The sequence below is a fragment of the Schistocerca cancellata genome, chromosome 4, assembly GCF_023864275.1.
Source record: "Schistocerca cancellata isolate TAMUIC-IGC-003103 chromosome 4, iqSchCanc2.1, whole genome shotgun sequence".
Classification (NCBI taxonomy): Eukaryota; Metazoa; Arthropoda; class Insecta; order Orthoptera; family Acrididae; genus Schistocerca; species Schistocerca cancellata.
The window spans coordinates 218,091,984-218,108,343 of NC_064629.1; positions in this window are offsets into that span (position 1 = coordinate 218,091,984).

Genomic DNA, 16,360 nt, shown 5'->3' on the forward strand with positions numbered 1-16,360 from the left:
TACCCATACTATTTCACACGAACTATCTACTTCAATTTCGCTACAAGGTAAACTACCTCTGACAGCAATAAATACTCCACGACCAACTGTATTTAATCTATCGTTTCTGAACGCTGTTAGAAAGTTTGATAAAATTTCGACTGAACTTATCTCCGTACTTACAACTATTTGAGCTTCAGCGCTTTCTATTAGGTCTTGGAGCTCTGGTTCTTTCCCAACACAGCTAAGACAATTTACAGCTACAATACCAATCGTTTCTACAGTTACCTTCCTGTGTTTTACCTGCCCACTTTTAGACGGAGGCCTCTTCTGTGGTTCCCTGAGACCTTTTAACCTAAGAAACCGCCCAGTACCTTCCACACAGCCCCCGCTATCCGTGTAGCCGCCTTCTGTGTGTAGTGGACTCCTGACCTATTAGGCGGAACTCGGAAACCCACTGCCCGATGGCGCAAGTCAAGGAATCTGCAGCCTACACGGTCACAGAACCGCGTGAGCCTCTGATTCAGACACTCTACTCGGCTCTGCACCAAAGGACCAAAGCCGGTTCTATCGACGATGCTGCACATGGTGAGCTCCGCCTTAATCTCGGAAGCGAGACTGGTACTCTTTAACATTTCCACTAGCCGCCCAGAACCAGACAGAATCTGCTCTGATCCAAAGCGACACACGTCCATGGTACCGACGTAAGCCACCCCCTGCAGTTGGCTGCACCCTGTATTCTTCATCGCATCCGGAAGCACCCTTTCCACATCTGGAATGACTCCCCCCAGAATGCACACGGAGTGCACACTGGCTTCCTTCCCCTCCTTGGCAGCCATGTTCCTAAGGGGCCCCATTACGCTCCTAACGTTGGAGCTCCCAACTACCAGGATACCCACCCTCTGTGAATGCCCAGACCTTGTGGGCCGAGAAGCTTCCTCTGGAACAGGGTGGAGGATTGTATCCGGCTCAGAGACATCGTCAGCCACAGATAGCGCCCGAAACCTAATCGTCAAACGAACCGGGAAGGCCCTACGATCGGCCCCTCGGAAAATTTTTCACTGCATGATCTCCCACTAGACCACGGGTAAGGAGTCAACCTCAGTGCAGGCAGTACCCGGGGCAGTCACAGCAGTTGACCTATCGGAGGACACGTGGGACGTGCTCGACGCCCCTCGCATCACCATGTTCGATCCCCCCACAGTGACGCCCCTTGGTAGCATCCTCAAGCTGTGTGACGGAAGCCAACGCTGCCTGGAGCTGTGAGCGAACGGTCGCCAACTCAGCTCGTATCTGTACACAACAATCACAGTTCCTATCCATTACTGCAGTCGCTCCTGTTTTAAGCTCGTAAAAATATGCAACAAATGGTGTACTCGCCTTATTACCAGCAGGAAATAGAAGTGCTCTCTCACTGACAGTCTAACTGACACTGAGCTGTTCTAACTAAACAAACAAAAGCCTGTACGATATGAGGGTCTATACAACGGTCGATACCACGACGGTACTGTACACTACACTGTCATTGAAATAAAAGGTTGTGTCTAGTAAGCCGATCATCATTTCATCCCTATCGACGTGCGAGTCACCAAAGTGGCGTCAAATCGAAAGACTTGCACCCAGCGAACGGTCTACCTGACGAGAGGCTCTAGTCACACATTTCCATTGTAAATTTGACTAGATTTTGTAATCAGTGAAATAACATCATGTGCCCTCTCAACCCGTGAAGTTTCATTTCGCTTCCTTCTCCCATTCTAGTGCTTCACTCCTTTGACAAACCGTAAAAACGTCGTCTGTTTCACATTACCCTCCATCAGTTAGGTCATGGCAATGATTTCCAGGACCGAGTAATATATTGCCAGTGGTCGCTTCAGAAAATGCAGTTTCCTTGCTTGAGTATTTTTCTCGGATCTTCATGAACTATGGTACGGTTAATCGACACACTATTCATTTTTCGAAAGTTAAAAACGCACGTTGGTTACGCCAAACTGAACATAAGCCTCCTTGGAATGTAAATGTCTGATGTGGAATAATTGCTGACAAATACATTGGTCCATTCTTTAGCAGTATTATCATAAATGGTGAAAAATATCGAATATTCATGGAGGACGATCTTCCAGTATTGCTTACATATCTTCCTTTGGACTTGAGACAGACAATGTGGTTGTGATTCCAACGTGATCGTTGTCCAGCACATTATTCTATAGTAACACGGGAGGTATTAAATCAATCATTGGTTGATCGGAAGAGGCGGTCCACTATCTTGGCCAGCAAGACCACAGATCTTACTTCGTCTGACTTTTGTTTGAGGGGTTATTTGCAGAATGAATCTTTTGATGAAATGCCAACAACGCGCGATAACACTGTTATGCGTGTCACCAATGCATGTCAGTAGATTACATCGCAGACAATCCTCAGTTGTGGCGAATCATTACATGTGAAGTGCACTGAAGTAGACGGCGACATTTTTGAGCACTTACTGTGAAATAATGGCCAAAACGCCGTTGGTGAGAAGTGAGGGGGGACACCTTAAACGAGCTCTACGTTGGTGAGAGGAGAGCGGACACGCCTTAAACAAGCTTTTTTCACAGATATTGAACACGTATGATTGTCCTTTTTTGATTCAGTGCTTTTGTCTGGAGATAATACCGGTTTGGGAGTCAACTGTGTTGATTGTCGTTTACAGTGCCATCTCCTGCGCAATAACGGAAGTGTTACATACAAAAGCTACGTATCTTTTCCCCTAGAATCTAAATCTACAATAAAGCTGAGGGGTTGTCTAAGGGGGTTCAACACTGGTGTAGCTGGCTATCCGTATACGTATTTTTCCTTTTTTTAAGTCCATTGCTTTGTTCTTAAGATAGTTCATGGTCTGAGGATAAAAATCTCACCCTGTATTTATTTCTTTTTTGCACGTTTGCTTTGTGTAATATTGTCAGCTACATACAGCACTAATTATGTAGTGCTATGAATACTATAGAGAGAAACATATAAATGTTCTTGGCCATGGCATGGATTAAAGTATGGTCAGGACACAAGGAGCGGTAGGTGTCTCTTCTAATTCATTTATTTGTTGTTGGATGAAAATTGTAAACTGATGTAAAATGTGGTTAATTAATAAATACAATTAACTAGCGTTGTACTCATCGTTGTCTGGGTTTGTATTTCTTCCAGTTATATTAGTCAGTCTCCTCCTACCGCTTTCTCTGCCCACCTCCTCTTCACCCTCTATGTTTATCTCCTTCTCCCTCTCTCTTTCTCTCTCTGTGCACTTCCTCCACCCTCACTCTATATCCATTCCTGCTGCCCCTCTCTCTGTCCATCTGCTCCTCACCGCTCTGTCCAGCTTCTCATTCCCTTACAGTCCATCTCGTCCTCCCCCTTCTCTCTATGCATAACTTCCCCTTTAATCTTTTTCTAAATCTCGACCTATCCCGTTTGTCTGGCCATTTTCATCTCACCCTCTTTCTGTCAATCTCCTTCTTTCTCATATCTGTGTCTGTGCCCTCCTTCTCCCTCTCTGTCTTTCGAGCTCCTCCTCCGCCTCTCTATCTCTCTCTCTCTCCACGTTGTCACCCACATCCCAGTAAGAGTTTGCTGGTCGTTACCCCCACAGTATTTCTTCCCAGAGAGTAAGTAACATTGTAATCGATCGAGGGGCTTAGAAGGACGTTTATACAAACGCCTCTGTCCATATCAGCACACTTCACACACATTTCATATATATTCAACATATTTCACACATATTTCACCTGCATATCTAGCGAGTTTCGCTCTTCTGTTTAGTTTTCACGCAGCTCAACGTTTATGATGCCAAAACTTTTGAACTATATGTCGTACAATGTTATATTGTTGCATGAACATTTAGTGGTATATACATATACTGTCTGCAAAATGTGCTGCAAATAGATTTAGAAGTAAAGAGTAATATATTAAAACGTCAAACCTGATTCTGCAGTTCTACTGCACGAACAACGAAAATGTAGCATGCGACATCCTACTTTCCTTTCATCGTTTTATAGGGAGTGTCAACGGAAAAGTCAAGTAAAGATTTGGAATTACGCCTAAAGTTAGTTGCAAGTCAATAATCTCTCATTCTCAGACACTGGTTGAACATAGTCCAGCTATTTGTTCGTTTTGAGCTAAGCTTCTCTTTCACATCCATCCCCACCCCTTTGAGAGGTAAGTGGTTCTTATTCCCACAGTGCATCTTTCAAGATAGTAAGCGATATGTGTACTAAGTTTGGCTGAAAACGATTTAGTGGTTTAGGAGCATATGTGGAACATACATCCATTCATCCATCCATCCATACGTACGTACACTTTTATAATAAGTATATACATAGAATTAATTTTTCACTCTGCAGCCGAATGTGTGCTGAACCGTGACTTGAACTCGGGATCTTTGCCTTTCGCGGGTAAGAGATGTATCAACTGAGCTACGTAAGCACGACTCATGACTCGCCCTAACAGCTTTACTTGCACCTGTATCTCATCTCTTACCTCCAAAATTCACAGAAGTTCCCCTGCGAAACTAGCGAAAGATAGGACATGAGGTACTAGCGGAAGTACAGCTGTACGGACGCTCGTGAGTCGTGCTTGGGTAGCTCAGTTGGTACATGTCTTACCAGCAAAAAGCAAAGATCTCGAGTTCAAGTCTCGGTCTTGCCCGCATTTTTAATCCGCCAGGAGGTTTCGTATATATATAAATTAGCTTCTCATGACGGGCAGTTTACTAAACACATCACCATATAAATTCACTTCCCAAAGTGAAGCTAAAAACATGTTGCTTACAACGACGGGATTTACCAACATCTTTTAATCGTCACATGGGATTCTCCTTTGCTTCAGGCATGTACGATTAGCGAAGGGGCCCATTCCGTGGGTAAACGTTTGGTAATAATCTGACTAGCAGCAGTTTCTTGCCGCTCTTTCTCAGCTGATGTGTTTTTATCACGTTTGCAACATTCTGTGCTCCACATTCTAGTGGTATTTGTCACTATAACATCCATATGGGTGACGAAAGACCTCTCCTTACTTACTGAGTAGGAATTTGGTGCCTCTTTGTCATCCGGTGGTTTAAAATGCTACCACCACGGGCGGACTGTCCAACTGAAGATAACTCTAAGAAATGTTTAGTACAAAACTGAATCATTTATCGCTAATACTCGGAAAGAGTGGATTCTACTTTCAGTCAGTATGCTACTTTCAGTGAGACAAATTGAAATCTCGCACTGTAAGCATAACAAAATCGAGAAAGTTATGGCGTGTTTGAAACTTCAGTCGCTCCGATATGTAACGGTGTTAGTTGCAAGACAACATGTCGCTCGCATCGAAGACCACCACAGTTTTCCGAGACATTAGCAATTTTCTAAAAACATTGTTTCGCCGGCCGAAGTGGCCGTGCGGTTAAAGGCGCTGCAGTCTGGAACCGCAAGGCCGCTACGGTCGCAGGTTCGAATCCTGCCTCGGGCATGGATGTTTGTGATGTTCTTAGGTTAGTTAGGTTTAACTAGTTCTAAGTTCTAGGGGACTAATGACCTCAGCAGTTGAGTCCCGTAGTGCTCAGAGCCATTTGAACCATTTGAACATTGTTTCACGATGAAAATACAGCGCAAGGAGAGCAACACAAAACCCCTAAAAAGTGAAGACCCAAACAGGTATAGTAGTCATCGATCGGATCGATTACCGAACACCGCTGACATAGAACGAACTCCAGTGAGAGCATCGTGGGAATATCAGCGTAATGGTGGACCATGGACGGTGGATGTAAACTCGAGTAATGAGGTAATACAGAGTTCGTAATGAAACATGAGTATAATGATCCACCCAAGTAAGTATTATCATCTGCGGTGCATCGTCTGCAACAGCTACGGCTACTGTTACGGTTATTTCATGTTGATGTAGCACTGATGAGTCATAGCCTGAAATAGTCACTGCGTGCGTGACCTCTGTGCAGAGAAGGTGTAGCGTGTTGTACAGCCTGACCTACATGAATCCCGTTTATTTTTCCAACAATTGTCTGCAAATTACACGTAAACGAACGAGCAACTATTTACTGCATCGCAATCGGAGATTCAACACGAAAGCAGAAAACAACTGCAAAATTTCACGTCCCGTAAACATCTGCACTCTAATTCGTAAGTCAAAATATCTTCGCGATCCACGAAGAAACATTACATCATTGTGATTTTATTTGGACAAAATTGTATGTGTGTGTGTGTGTGTGTGTGTGTGTGTGTGTGTGTGTGTGTGTGTGTGTGTGTATGTGAGAGAGAGAGAGAAAGGGTGGGGGCGGTGGAAGGGGCGAAACGCAGAAACAGGTGATGGACATAGAGCCCACCACGAAACTATGTAGTGGACCAGCAATAGTATGTATAGAGCTGTAACTATTGTGACTGAACGTTGTGTGTATCTGGAAAATAGCACACCAGTCACATGGAATCTTGATAGCACACTCAATTGATGCTCATGTCGTTACACTTACAAGTATCATTGGCGATTTAGAAGCGGCCATATTCAGCTCTAGCTTGACTGAAAGGTGTATGCCGCCCGCATCCTTATTTCAGGACTTCGGACAAGTTTCCAGAAGGGGAAAATCATTGGAGGAGGCACAGTTATGATCATCGTTTTGCCTTAACCACATTAAGTGGTCCAGTTCCATAGCATCATCACCGGATGGAAACTTCTTGACATCGTTTTGCCTTAACTATACTAAGAGATCCAGTCTCCATAGCATCATCGCCGGGTAGAAACTTATTGAGAGTCTCGTATCATTTATCTCTCGTCAGACTTCCATCTTCCGCGTTGGCGGGCTGCTGTGATCCAATTGATAAGTTCGTCTCACTCAAAGACACCACGTAATTCATGGCGTGTGTCTCCTCCACCACACGTTTAATCAGGAATCGTGGGCAGGGTCCTATTCGGTTTAGCCTGCAGATTGATTATCAATGTGTGTTCATCTGACGTGTACCTGGAAAAAATGGTAGCGGCGCCAATATCTTTAGATAAACAAATGTCCTCTCAACCAGGTACAAGCCTTTCGAATTTACGCTACACTTGAAGGTTTTGTCTCACTTTCGCTGACTGTTTCGTCACGCATATTCTCATTTTGCCTCACGAGGGTTAGCGTGTCCTTTCCCAGACCATTCAACCACATAAAAATCTGAGGTGTCTATGAGAAATCAAACCTGGGACCTCTGCATTAGTAGGCAGCTATGATAACTACTAGATCTGTTACTAATGTATTTTCTTCAGCCTTCTTCATCCATTCACATCAGTCTCGCCAAAGTCTAGGCTTAAAACTTGTCCATTGAAGAAGATCCATTATAATATTGTTATTTCACAGCTAAATGAAAAACCTGTGGCTGTCAATTTACCCGTAAGCCATTGAGACTCTATCTCCTGAGTGTGGACGCCGCTAAAATAGGATGTCACTTCCCGCACGCAGTACCAAAGCAAAATAACCCGTTGGACTCAGTTACTTAGTAAATTACCAAGAAATAAATTTAAAAGAACTCGAAGAAGGATGCCACCGGCCTAGTCTATGGTGACCTAGCTATCGTTGTTTGGAATTTTCTACGGCACAGCGACAAGTCAGCCGACTAGCTGGTGAAGCGCCCCAAGTGTACGGGAACACATCCAGACCTAAGTGCCACAGATACACGGCCAATGTGAGATTATTCACTAACATATTTGTGGTCAAAATGGACACCATGGGGCCTATATAGTCCTACTGCAACACGATTCGCTGGGAACAATTCTGTTTTGTGGGAAAATATTCCACTCCGGCTGTCACGGTAGACGCTTTCGTTAGCAAACGCTAGTCAGTAGAGTCGATGATAATAATAGGAATTTCACTTGACGTTGACTCATTTGTTTCGTGGTCCAACCTGTTTAATCCGGTGCCGGACTGTTTTAATCAACTGCTAACCTCTGAACCTACAGCCACGTTGAGACTTACGGTCTATTATTTGGGCCACATGTGATTATCACTGGCCTGGCTCGTGGTACGAATGTCGCTACTTGAGATGTGCACCACCACACACAGCACAGGCTAGGCTCGTGACAGATTCTTATTATTTCTTCGTATCACACTCAGTTACATTTTTGGTCTCGTTCGCACGTCGAAATACGTGTTCTTAAATATTACGGATGCATTCCCACAAAATGTTTTCAAAATGTTCGTGTTATAAAGAGAACAGTGAGCCATATGTTGATTCTTCTACTACCGACAATGACAGTACTGACATCATACGCCCTGTACAACAAAAATGCAGGCGATTAATTTTTGAGGATGTTATAAAGAGAACAGTGAGCCATATGTTGATTCTTCTACTACCGACAATGACAGTACTGACATCATACGCCCTGTACAACAAAAATGCAGGCGATTAATTTTTGAGGATGATACTGCTGACAAAGGTCATGTACCAGAGCACTGTACTTGAAAAGAAATACGAAATATCCTAAAAATCTGGAACTATACAATGACTTCTGGCATATAAGAGGTAACCTTACGTCAGGTATGAGTTAATAAAGGGGAACAAGAGATATTTGATATAATATTTTAGAACATATTCTGGGCGAATATTGCAACCGAGACTAACCAGTAAGCAGGGAAAATACGAAGAATCGACAACAACTGATTTTCTATGGATTGTAATCCATTTAAACGATACTTTGTTTTGTCTTTTCTAATGGCGCAGGTGAAAAAACCGAGAATCAATTGAATTGGTCGAAGAAAAAAATGTGTGTGAAGTCTTATGGGACTTAACTGCTAAGGTCATCAGTCCCTAAGCTTACACACTACTTAACCTAAATTATACTAAGGACAAACACACACACTCATGCCCAAGGGAGGACTCGAACCTCCGCCGGGACCAGCCGCACAGTCCATGACTGCAGCGCCCTAGACCGCTCGGCTAATCCCACGCGGCAATTGGTCGAAGAAGACTGTTATAGAAATGCTTATATTTAGAGAAACAGTGCTGCTATAAAGGTATCTCTATAGTAATAGATGTGTGCGCCTTGCAATGAATTTGTTCATAGAGAGCACCAGTCACATTTTTTCGAATTTGGGTGAACACTGAAGTACACATCTTGAATGATTAGTACGTCGTTTTACAGAGAAAGGAGATCAGTCCAACCTCTCCTTCACTGTGGTATTGTGCTGCGAACGTTAACATTTTTCAAAGGAAGGGCATCACTGCGGACTGAAGCAAATTTTTGAAATTTGTGGTAAGGTCTTATGGGACCGAACTGCTGAGATCATCGGTCCCTAAGCTTACACACTACTTAATCTAACTTAAACTAACTTACCGTATGGACAACACACACACCTATGCCCGAGGTAAGACTTGAACCTCCGACGGGGGGAGCCGCGCGGACCGTGACAAGGCGCCACAGACAGCGTAGCGTACCCCGCGCGGCGGGACGGAAGCCCTACTTCTAGAAAATACCTTTAGAGGCGCTAAGTGTTTGTCGATCAGCAGCGCGTGCATTGTTTTGAGATAATTTGATTGTATTAACTGCATAATTGTTGTATACTGAAGCATTTCATTATTTTTTTGCAAAGAATCTATGAAACTACATGTTTTACCATGTCTGACATTCACAATATAACAGTAAGAAATGATTTTTGTGTTGAAAGCGATGAATCAAAAAGAAGACAAAAACCTGAACCATCACTCTGGAAGCAGAATGTGAGAAAACAACGTCAGACCAAAGCCTTCGAGTACATCAAAGCAACAGGGACAATTAGACCAGCAAAAACTGTTGGGTCTCACTGCAGGGAGACTATACTGAAACATTAATTTACCAATCTAGTATACTGTATATCTAGCCGAACTTGCTATTGACGTTAGGGAATGACATTAATTTGCTAGCTATATGCGCCTGTTTTGTTTCTGATACATGGCAGATGCAAGAAGAAATCTATGCAGGCACTGCCTGCGGGTGAAGTATTATCAATTTATAGCGGGATTTCTAACATGGACAGCAAGGATCAACAAGACACCTTCTTAAAAGTCTAATTGATAGTCATCCTGTTGCCGCCACCATGAACGAGTGAAAGGTAGTACACAAGCTGTTACTTCCATATTCAAATACCAGGTAATAGTGGGTGAAAAACGAACAGAGGTATGCTTGAAAGCGTTCTGTCCATTGTATGGCGTAGGTCTGAAACTAGTGAGAAGACATCCGAGACTTCCCTACTCTGTCGGATTCCAAAGGACCTTCGAGCAAAGAACCCCAAACAGTTTCCTTTACCACCAAATTCATTACTGTTTATTAAAGAGCATATTGTGTTTCCCAGTGTACGAAAGCCATTATTCTGGGTCTGTAATTAAATATTTTGATGAAAGGCTTAAATTAAAGAATTATATAGTATGTTTAAATTGAAAGACCCAGATATTAAAATAGGCTTCACGTCGTACTATCAGTACTTCAAAACACAATTCAGTCTGAAATTTGTTCAGTCTCACGCTGATTGCTGCAGTACTTGTGAGGCTCTGAATATCAAAATAAAGAGCTCGCAATTAGGCGATGCAGCGAAAAGAAGTATTTCCGGTGACCTGATAGCACACTGGCGGAGAGAAAATTAACTTTATAACAGATCAAAGCAGGAGTCACAAAAGAATGAAAATGAAAACGAGATTCATGCCATTTGCCTAGATTATACGCATAATTTAACTGTACCCGTAATTCCTGTTCACGAAACATACTTCTTACGTCAAGTTAATGTCAATGTTTTTGACATTTATAACATCAAAGAAAATGCTGCTAAAATGTATCCGTACTATGAAGTGGATGCAAAAAATGGTCCTACTGAGGAATGTTAATTTCTCATGGATTATGCGAACAATGAAGCCCCGCAATTTGTGAAGAACTACGTGTTTATTCCGATAATTTCGGGGCCAAAATAAGAATTATGCCTTCTCCAAACATCTTTGTGCACTGACAGATGTAGAAAGATTTTTTAAAAATTGAACATTTTTCCCCAGTGAGAGCGCACAGCCTCATGCCATGTGGTCGAGATTTCAGTATCATTAAGCGGTCACAGAAAACAGATCATTTGTACACATTGGGAAATATAATGCAGAGGATTATTCGTAGCTCAGATAATCTCAACAAGTTCATTCCGAAGTGCATTCAGACTCCTGACATTGTATTGTGTGGAACTGCAGACCTAGAAACGACGGAGAGGCCTCGTCCCCACCGTAGCTCTCAGTGGTTCAGCCCCCACAACAGGCTACAGCAGTCGACTCACCCCACCGCCGCCCCACACCGAACCCAGGGTTATTGTGCAGTTCGGCCCCCAGAGGAAATATTTCATTTTATGTATTCAGTATTGGTCTTTTCCGTTCGTGCATTTTGTTTAGCAAAATAAATAACCAGAAAAACAGAGTTATGTTGATTACAGGAAAGAAATAGCCGAATCATTACTGAAGAACATACTAAAACCAGATTATAAAGGACGAGGATGAGTATCGTACACAGCTTTACCCTAGAGAATGCACGCGAAACATTAGGTCCATTTTCCCAAGCGTATTGATCCAACAGCATCAAAATCAAGGCCATTAAACATTATAAAGTTTACACGAAAAATTAAAAAGGAACGTAATGGAACAACATGAGAGTTCAAGAGATGGTCAGGTGCATTACATAGTACCTGTGTGTTTCGAACGATATCACACTCCTGAAAACTATTGATTCTGTTGTTGCTTTTTGCAAGAGTGCTAAATATGTCAACTGTGAATGTATTCAGTAACTGGAGCCAAATGGTATTGATTTATATTATACGATATTGACTGTCGATAAATCTTTTGTGGTATTTCTAACACAATTACTACGTGAGATTGTAATTAATTAACAAATGTTTCACAAAATTGTAATTAATTAACAAATGTTTCACAAAATTGAAACAACTGCTTCTTACAAACGTACTTACATTCTGTAAGTCACGGGCGATTGTTAGAATGTCAGACCTATTTGCTGAACCGTGGAATGGCTCGAATGCTAGCGATCGTGTTTACAGTTTGTTCTCAGGCCGTTGAAACTTAAATTGTGGATTAATGAGTTAAAAAGGATTTTTCTGTGTTTTGTTTACAAGTTCATTATTCTGGACTCGTGCTCTTACACACCAACGCCCAGTTTGCGTCCACTGACTAGACTCTCCGGTATAACGATATCATTTTATACACAGTTGCACATTGCGCTCCGGAATGCCATACCGTGCCCCAACTTGCCCATGCCTGCGTGGTACCCAGACAGACAAGGTGCCGCACGTTATAATCTGAACGAGCAGGCTGCGTTACTCCCACCCAAGGGAAGCTCCATTCAACCCAAGTCCGCTAAAGGAATCTTCCTTGCCTGCCCGTCTTCCCGCTATGCCAATCTTTATAGCAGTTTATTCTGTATGCTTTCATTGTAGTGTTAGGAGTAGGGGTCGGAAGTTGATGAAAAGTCCTTTTTTGACAGAGTATCTCAACACAAGGCTCAGTATAATATATATTCATTTTGGGTTATTGTAAGACAGGAGACGGTGGATTTTATTTGTCCGTTTTTCCTTTTCGTCGTTTTTCGCTCTACAATTTCACTTTTTGCTACTAGGACTGAGTATTCTCAATTCGAACCATCACTGGGCCTCCTCTAATACATATTTTCTTTAGTAAGGAGAACCATTTTTGAAAATAGAGATCCTTTGTACCTAAGAACCTGAAGATGACTATTATATTGTAACGCCAACTACAGCAATGTTTTGGAAACCGTGTTTCTATAACCTTAGTGTCTTTTAGCCAAATATGAACACAGTTTCACGAATTTTAATTGCTTTTTCCAGCATGTCTTTTATAGTTTTTCTGAATTCATTCTAAGTGGCCAAAACAGTTCATTCTAAATCCCCCAGATCCATTTTAGTAAACACGAAGTCAGTTTTTCACATTATGTTAGCATAAAAAATACATCTGGAACAAGGCTTCCATTAATATAATGCTTTCTTCGTACTACGTTCCATCCCAACAGAATTTTGTATTTTTAATTTGGTTTAAATTTTTCGCGCTGTTTCCAGGCTTTAGGACCTTATAAGAGTGTTTTGGTTATTTTTAAAAGTAATTTTAGGCAATGTATAGATCTTCAGCTTACGAACCCTAATTATGAGATTCCTTTTACTGTAAAAATGCAGGAATGAAATAGCTTTTCGAAATATGTGTGGGACTGAACACAAAATATTGCTTATTTAAGCAACTTATATTCTATACTTCCCTAACCGATATCAAATGAATATTCTGTTTCGCAGTAGAGATTTGAATATTTTCGTCGGTTTTACAAAACATAGTATTTCAGCCAAATCAAATCCTTCTAAAAACATTTAATTAATTTAGCGTACATAAGTAACTGAAAGTGATTTTCACACACTAATAAGCATCATACGAGAGCATTAAAATCAAAAGGCTCAATCTCAAACATAAATGAAATGGAAATATAATATATCATAATTCCCAACCTCAGGAATCCTCTCCGAAAAACCACAGCAAGGAGAACTGCACATTTAAATACAAAATAGTAAGTCATATTTTCCTATTTACTGTTAATGGCTTTCGATCCAGATGAATTAATGCCTTCTGTGTTCTTAATGTTTGTACCGATAAGAGTTTGAATGAATTAACGACGAGATCGTTAAGTGTTAGTGCACAAAGTTGTGATCATATTTCACTAGTAATGTTTCCCATTAAACTAAATATTCTCTCGCTGGAGACACTCATGGCAGGTATATTTAATATCTTTATTACCACACATGGAAGCCGAGGAAGACGTTGGGAATTATTTTTCAACCATTGTATTTTCGTCGCTCATATAGCTTTCTTATTAGTATCTAATGACTTCATCATGTCGGAGAGGAGAATCTTCTGCCCAGTCCTCAAATTTCGCTCTCTTATGTTGTTTTGTATTCGATTCTTCACTGCTGTGATTGGGCACTTGCACTGAAAACATACATTCTTCAGAAAAATGTTGGACTCTCATCATTAGTTGACCTGTACATAATTAAAATAATATCTGAACGACCTGAGGAGCTTACCTTCAGAACACATCTGTCGAACCGCTTATAAAGACGCGTCATATGTAGTATTTAGGTACCAGGAACGTTGCAATTCTATGCAGAATGCTGAAGTCCATTCTGTGCTCTGGAAAGCCACCGGCAGCTTGTTTCAGAGATTTCAGGTACTGAAAATGCAATTATATCAACACTCAAAACTCACAAAAGGTGCTGTAAGATTAAGATGAAATACAATTACGTACCTCTTTTTCATAATGCTGCAGAGTAGGAAGGGATTTTAAGGCAGAAAATTACGGTGGAACTAAATATGTTGATGGCTTATCAGAGAAGCCTTCTTTGTCTAAAATAGCTTCCACTGGCTCTTCTGAGAATGTACTAATTGAAGCATGCCAAGAAACTATTTCAGCAAGTTTAAATACACTGCTTAAAGATAAATTCAATCTCGCACTGAGACTTCTTCTCTTGAAGTAGGAAACCATAACCCTAACTGAATTATGAACGGCTAATACATCTGGTACTTTTTTTTTTTTCAAAAGCATGTTCGTTCAGAACATGATTAGAGACCGTCTTTACACAGTGAGCCATGTGTGGAAGAGGGTTATATAGACAGAGAGCCTAAACAGTTTTACGCAGTGATCTGTGATAAACGTAATTTTGGCATTGTTCTCACGAGAAACACCTACAGTTTCTAATCAGTCTTCCAAATCACTTCGAACGGCTGTTCCAGTTTTTGAGCACATTAATACATTTTTATTGAAACGTCACTCTGAATTTATGTAATGTATTGTGACAGGCGTGTATTGCAACCTTTGTAACTGTCTGTCCATAATTCAAATGTATGTGCACAGAAAATAGAATCAACTGCACGAACTGTGTCGGGGAACATTTTGCTGCGCACTTAAACAGCTAATGTTTGGACATTCCTAGCTGCTGTCATTCAAGAAGACATAATATTTTTAATATCCATTGAGCCATAGTTTTTTTCCTATTCCCATCAATGTTTGCTCCGAATTTAGAAATCCTTCTGTCTCAATACCGCTAATAGCCTGTTGGCGATGAAGCAAGACTCATGAATAAAGTGACTGCACTCGAGGCGAAGTGGTTCGTCTATCTGAGCTTCCATTGGCATTGTAGAACGAATTGTGGGGTGCGGTAGACTGTCACTCAATGTAGCAGAATGATGCCGTATAACGTAATAAATTACTCCAGAGTCGGGTGAGGTTACTCGACTTCTCGAAGTGTGTAGCTTCTCTAAGTGTGTGACTAGGCCTTACTTTTCGAAAAAGAATCGTGGTCAAAAGACGTCAGGTTTGAGTGGTTTAGTACTTTCAAATGCAGAGTTGCCACATCGATCAGAACGATTGCTTACCGACCCGAAAGTCGTGGATTTAATTCCCATTGCTTGTTTTTTTTATTTTTCCCGTGATTATTAGAAATGTTTAATAAAACTGAAGGTGAACTTAATTTCTTGCAATACTTATGGGAAAATACATAATAATATAGGTAAGAATAATACAGTGTGCTATTATAGATAATCACAGCTTATACTGTTTAACATAATCATCCAGGCAATCGGTTATCATTCAATTACTTATGAATAGGATCCATATGTCTTCTCCGACGAGCATTGTGAAGACGAAGTTGAGGAACAGACTGCCTGCACGATAATACGAAACTTTAAGCGTTATGATTATTTATTGTTTCGAAAACTAAAGCTTTCTTACCTGAACCATTCTATAAGAGCCACTTCTGGGTGGTAACCAATCAGTGTGTAAAAGAGCATCGAAATCGGAGGGATATCGTGTGTTTCCTCCCACTGCCGAAGTTCATTAATATCATAAGTAAACATTACTGTTTGTGTTGCTGCTGTGTAGAGTCAATAATCAGCTTTTGATCATCTTCCCCTTTTGCTAGACGATGGTTGAATTAATTAATTATTATTATATTATTTTGCAGAATTTAGCGTCATTCCATATGAGTGAGATCAAAGAAAATGTTGCGTCCGGTCTTTTCGTACTTGCCCTCATGAGTAAGCCTCATTAATTTATAGCCAAAACCGCACACTTTCACTGCGGAAAAGTAACTGCATATTATCGGAATAGAAAGACGGCTTCCATGTAATACGCCTCTATTGCGGCAATGAATAAAAAGCTTTGTTACTACATTACATGGGACCGAACCTCTGTCCCCCTAGATAGAAAGCTTACAGACTGATCATTCTGCTGTTTTTTTCATCTTTTATTGTACTGAAATAAAATTAGTTCCAACAATTGTTGATGCATAGTTTTACCATTATCATTATATCCTTCAAATTATTTAGATTAT